A 6,000-nucleotide genomic window follows, 5' to 3' on the forward strand; every position below is an offset into this window, starting at 1 on the left:
AACTCCATAACTCCAACCCTACCGCCTAGGAAAGGCTTGGGAGTCACCTCATTGAAATCGATCTGAGCAATCACTCAAAGAAGAAAAAACGGTTACTCACCTTCTCATAACTGACTGCAATATCCCTCCGCACATGAGGGTAGCTATTGTTGCTAGCGTGTCACTTCATGTGGGCCATATACCATTAGCATTGAGTAACTTATCTTGTATTTATTTAATAGAACTAGTAATAGAGTGTTTCCTTATGTGTATGCAGATTTATCATAAACATTTTCCCTGACTCTTCTTCAAAGTTCTCTAAATGCAATTGTTTTGCTTTAAAACCAGCTTTAATGAGCCTCTTTCAATAGATTTTTTCCCCTGTATTTTACATTCATTTTCAGTGCTGTAAGAATCATCCTCTTTTGTATTGCAGTCACATAGTGATGAACTTGCAAAAATTGAATGAAAGGAACTATATTTCTTGTTGCTTTACATGACATGACTTCTCCACTCTCTTACACTGTGGCATTCTCCCAAGTCTTGTTTTTAGCTCTCGAAGTCCTTTGTACACTTATCTACTTCCAAGCTACCCATAGTAGTAAAAGGAGAGATTGGATTGGCTGTAACTGCCACAGTGTCTCTGGTCTAGTACGGGTGTGGATTATCAACAGTGTTTGAGGTATATCTGTCGTGTAATAAGTAGTGCCTAAACTCTTCCCTACAGTCCCTAGCCTGAATAACATAGCTGGCTGCAGGGGAAACGCTGCAGATGGAAGGAGGGGAAGGAATTCTCCCTCTTAGGCTGAAAAGCTGATGTCATTTCTGCTCCAGGCTAATAACTGTCAAGCCCCGGAGCTCCCCTTAGGCCTGGTCCACACTAACCCCCCACTTTGAACTAAGATACGCAACTTCAGGTACGTGAATAACGTAGCTGAAGTTGAAGTACCTTAGTTCGAACTTACCGCGGGTCCAGAAGCGGCAGGCAGGCTCCCCCGTCAACTCCGCGTACTCCTCTCATGGAGCAGGAGTACTGGCGTCGACGGCAAGCACTTCCGGGATCGATTTATCACATCTAGACAAGACGCGATAAATCGAACCCAGAAGATCGATTGCTTACCGCCGGACCCGGAGGTAAGTATAGACGTACCCTTAGAATCATAGAAGATTAGGGTTGGAAGAGACCTCAGGAGGTCATCTAGTCCAGCTAGGGTACCCAAATAGCAAGTATGAAAAATTGGGACAGAGTGTGGGGGGGTAATAGCCGCCTGTATAAAAAAAAGCCCCAAATATTGGGACTGTCCCTATAAAATCGGGACATCTGGTCACCCTAAGACTCCCCTGCTCAAAGCAGGACCAACCCCAACGAAATTATCCCAGCCAAGGCTTTGTCAAGCCAGGCCTTAAAAACCTCTAAGGCTGGAGATTCCACCACCTTCCTAGGTAACCCATTCCAGTACTTCACTACCCTCCTAGTGAAATAGTGTTTCCTAATATCCAACCTAGACCTCCCCTACTGCAACTTGAGACCATTACTCCTTGTTCTGTCATCTGCCACCGTGAGAACAGCCAAGCTCCATCCTCTTTGGAACCCCCCTTCAGGTACTTGAAGGCTACTATCAAATCCCCCCTCACTCTTCTCTTCTGCAGACTAAACAAGCCCAGTTCTTCTTTGAGTGATTGCTCATGTGTATTCCACAGTAGGTGTGTGTGCTCGCTACGTGCACCAGTGCCGGAAGTTTTTCCCTTAGCAGTACCCGATTCACTGACTCCACCACCAAAGAGTTGGGTGCTGGGTGGGAGTACAGGTACTCATGTCCCTTAGCCGGGACAAAGTACTTCCTCTCTGCTTTCTTGGAGATTGGCGCCAAGGAAGCTGGGGATTGCCATAGGGCAGTTGATATGTTGGTTACCCTTTGGTGGAGAGGTAGGGCCATACGGCCCGGTGCCGAGGAGGACAGCACATTGAAAAGGGTATCTGATGGCTCCTCCATCTCCTCAGCCTGGAGCTGGAGATTTGAGGCCACCCACTTGAGGAGCTCTTGAGGAGCTTTAAAGTCCTCCTGTAGGATGGGCGGAGGGGCCGCTATGGTCTCCTCCGGCACCAGCAAGGGGGCCGGGCCGGCTCCCAGGGCGTCGGGAGGTGCCGGTGGTTCGACCCCCAAGACTGAATCTGGGCCCGGTGCTGCCGGCTTGGTACCCGTCGACTTTTGACTCTGTTGAAGGGGGAACACTGAATGGGCCTGCGACGCTCCGGCTACCGACCGGGGTCTCGCTTGGGTGGGCAATTGTGGCCACAGTGCCCATTGACACCATTGCCCCTGCCACGGTGCCCCCTGCCACTCACCGGCTTGGGTGCTGAGCGGTGCAGGCTGCTCTTGAGGGGCGGGGTGGCTCAGGAACGGGCAGCTGGGTGCCGAGGTCGCCGTTGACCACAGGGTGCCGTAAGAGCGGTGGGAGCCTCTATGGTCGTGTTGGTGCCAACCTCGAGATCTGGACCTCGACGATGAGGAGCGGTACTCATCCAAGGTGCTGCTCTCGTAGTCATCCTGGCGGTCGTAGCTACAACGCTTCAGTGCTGGTAACACTCAAGGGGAGCTCCAAGCATGGTGTCTGGCGGAGCAGGCACTCAAACCCGAGCGTCTGTGATGATGGCGTCGGGATCTGCTCCTGTAGCTACGATTCGAGGAGGAGCGTCAACGCCGCTTGTCTCGGTGCCTGTGCCCCAGCTGGGGTGTGGAGGACTCTTGAGACTCCCGTGCGGGCAAGTGAGCCAGTCTGAGCGGAGTGGAGGGCTGATGCGAGCTATGTGAGGACCTCGTCGAACAGGTCAGCACACAGTCCTCAGAGCGCGGGCTGTGTCTTGCCGGGGAGGGCTGGTGTGCTCCCAACAGCGGCTTCCCTCGGGACCAGGATCCCATCTCAAGCGGCGCACCCGGCACTGGAAGGGAGAGGATGTCACGTGCAGCCTGTGCAGCCTCCGGTGTCGATGGCATTCTCACCGCGGGAGAGGCACTCATGAACGGGACCGGGCTACTCCGCTCAGCGTTAGTCAGAGGTCTGGGTCCCGAGCGGGATTGTGGGCTGCCCAACTTGGGTTCGGCCTCATCCCTGTCCTTTTGTCAGCGCCGCTGAGTCTTTCCCTGGTTCTTAGCAAGTGAGCGGTGCTGGCTGGTGGAGGGAGCCTCGCTCCGCACCGAGGACACAGTGCCCGGTGCCGAGTCCGGTTGGTGCACCGGTGCCGGGGCCAGCACAGATTCCATTAGCAGGGCCCAAAGCCAGATATATCTCTCTCATTTGGTTCGAGGCTTGAACAATCTATAGATTTTACAGTGATCAGTTACATGGGTCTTGCCCAAGCAGCGGAGACACTGAGTGTGTGGGTCGCTTCTTGGCATAGAACTGCAACAGGAGTCGCACAACTTGAAGCCTGGGGCACGGGGCATGCCCTGCACCAGGCAACTAACTAAAGAAGTTATCCAACTATTGGAGAAGACAAGTACTACTAAGGCTACTAGAAGAGCTACAGCAAGGCTGGAGCACAAAGTTCCGACTACCTTCACTGGCGGCAAGAGGGAACTGAGGGTGGGCAGTTCCCCTTATAGCACGATATAGAGGCGCCACTCCAGGGGTCACAGCGGTGCTCCCCTCCTATGGGTACTGCTAAGGGAAAAACCTCTGGCACCGGTGTACGTGACGAGCACGCACACCTACTGTGGAATACACCTGAGCAACACATCTCTAAGAACGCCAGTTACAGAACAGGTAACTGTCCTTTTCCTCAGCCTCTCCTCATAAGTCATGTGCCCCAGCCCCCTAATCATTTTTCTTGCCCTCCACTGGACTCTCTCCAATTTATCCACATCCCTTCTGTAGTGGGGGGGACCAAAACTGGATGCAATACTCCAGGTGTGGCCGCACCAGTGCCGAATATAGGGGAATGATCACATCCCTCGATCTGCTGGCAATGCTCCTACTAATACAGCCCAATATGCCGTTAGCCTTCTTGGCAACAAGGGCACATGCTGACTCATTCCAGTTTCTCGTCCACTGTAATCCCCAGGTTCTTTTCTGCAGAACTGCTGCTTAGCAGTCCATCCCCAGCCTGTAGTAGTGCATGGGATTCTTCCTATGTGCAGGACTCTGCACTTGTCCTTGTTGAACCTCATCAGATTTCTTTTGGCCCAATCCTCCAATTTGTCTAGGTCACTCTGGACCCTACCCCTACCCTCTAGTTTATCTACCTCTCCCACCAGTTTAGTGTCATCTTCACATAGTGCAGGACTGGAAGACCTTGAATAGCAGTGATTCTCCCATCAGAGCCCTGTTTCCAACCTCCTGTCTGCCAATATGCAGGGGAGCCATGTGGGGCATGTGCATCCTCTGTATGACATCCCCAAATCATTCTCCCCCTTGTGCACACACCTGCATCAGTTGTGCTGTGAGAAGACCCTTCACAGCAGCAGAGGCAGCTGCAGGATTTGTCTATTATAAACATAATCTGATTTATAGACATTGTGTCTGTTATAATTTATAAGTAGTATTTTCTGTATATCTGAATGCTATAATGACTCTAATTCATTGGCTTTATATTCACTGCCTGGGCGGTATTATATTTATTGTTTGTGACCTTGAATAATAATCTCAGGTTCCACCTCTTAGAGATAACTTTCTTATTCCCCCCCACCCACCCCGTATCTGCTTAAGGCTTGCTCTGTGGGGATAGGCAATTTTAAGGACTTGTCTTTTTTCCTGAGGGCAAAATAAAATGTTGTATTTTATATATTATATTGAATCTCATTTGAATGAATTGGCATCCAAAGCTTTCAAAGGCCACTGGGAACCTTAGCCAAAGGGAACTTAAAAATAAATAAATAAATAAATAAATAATAGTTCCTTCCACTACTGCAAGTGGGCAAAGAGCCCAGATGAGGTCATGGCAGCAGGAAAGTGCTTCTCCCCTTCCATCATTCCTCTGCAGTGTTCCCAACCCTGGTGATCTACAGTATTTGGGGTCTGTGGGGGTTCAAGATAGGAGTCAGAGGAGTTGTGGTCTGACTCTGCAGTATTCTCTCTTGCAGTGGCAGCAGCTATGGTAGCTGACAGGTAATATTTTCAAAAGTGCCCACATCTCATTTTCAAAACTGATTTGAGAGTCTCAGTTTCATTGAAAGTCAATCGAATCTAGGCTTCTGAGTGACTTAGGTGCCTTTGAAAATAGGACTTAGGTTCCCAAAGTCACCTAAGCTTTTTGAAATTTTTACCCAATGTCTCTGCACAGGTCAATGCTACTTGAAGTCTCTTTATCTTGAGCTCTGTGGAGAAGCCAGTGTCCATCCAAGGGTTAAAGAAATTGCAAGACAATTCATGGTGTAAGGAAGACTACAATAATTCTTGTCTCATGGGAGAAACAGTGATAGCAGGGGGAAGTTGGGTATTTTATCTGTTTAGCTGGTGATGAGTTTTGCCATCCTTCACAGAGGCCACTATTTGTAGGAAGGACATAACCATGCTGAAAAATACCATTGGCTGACACAGTGACATCTGTTTCCAGGACTGATCAAATGCTGGTGGCTTTCCCCCTTTGAAGTACTAAGTATTAGTCATTCTCAAACTGATTGATGGGCCACCAATGGTCTGTGGAGTCCTTCATGAGGGTAAATAGAATGAAACATTCTGAGCACCACTAAATAGGACATCAGGGGTGTGTAGGTGTGTGTGTGAGGTATTTCTGTGTGATGATCTAGCTCACACAGAGTGGTCTGCCGAGTGAAACAGCAGGAGAATCACTGTCCAGATGCCCCATCTCCCTCCCTGACAGAGAGCAGTCTTAACTGGATTGGGAAACATTAGTTACTGGGAGAGCAAACAGTTGCCAAGGCATTAGGACCTGGGTAGATAGAATTGGAATCCATTCTGCAAGGATTTCACTGATTGAACCAGCTGTCCCCTATTAGACAAAAAGCCACCTGCCCTTGCCACCTACTTACTAGTCCCAAGGCAGAGCCATTCCCCTAATGA

At 49.9% G+C, this 6,000-nt stretch overlaps 1 protein-coding gene across 1 annotated transcript in view; it reads left to right on the forward strand.

Moving 5' to 3' along the window:
• The window catches only part of FUT11 (fucosyltransferase 11), a 30,155-nt gene extending 24,688 nt beyond the window's left edge, over positions 1-5,467 (forward strand). Inside the window, exon 4 of the mRNA XM_054035263.1 lies at positions 5,261-5,467. The gene's annotated coding sequence lies outside the window, so the exon portion shown is untranslated. The remainder of the gene's footprint in view (positions 1-5,260) is intronic.
• The last annotated feature ends 533 nt before the right edge of the window (positions 5,468-6,000 follow it).

This window comes from Malaclemys terrapin, chromosome 7 (assembly GCF_027887155.1).
Source record: "Malaclemys terrapin pileata isolate rMalTer1 chromosome 7, rMalTer1.hap1, whole genome shotgun sequence".
Taxonomy (NCBI): Eukaryota; Metazoa; Chordata; order Testudines; family Emydidae; genus Malaclemys; species Malaclemys terrapin.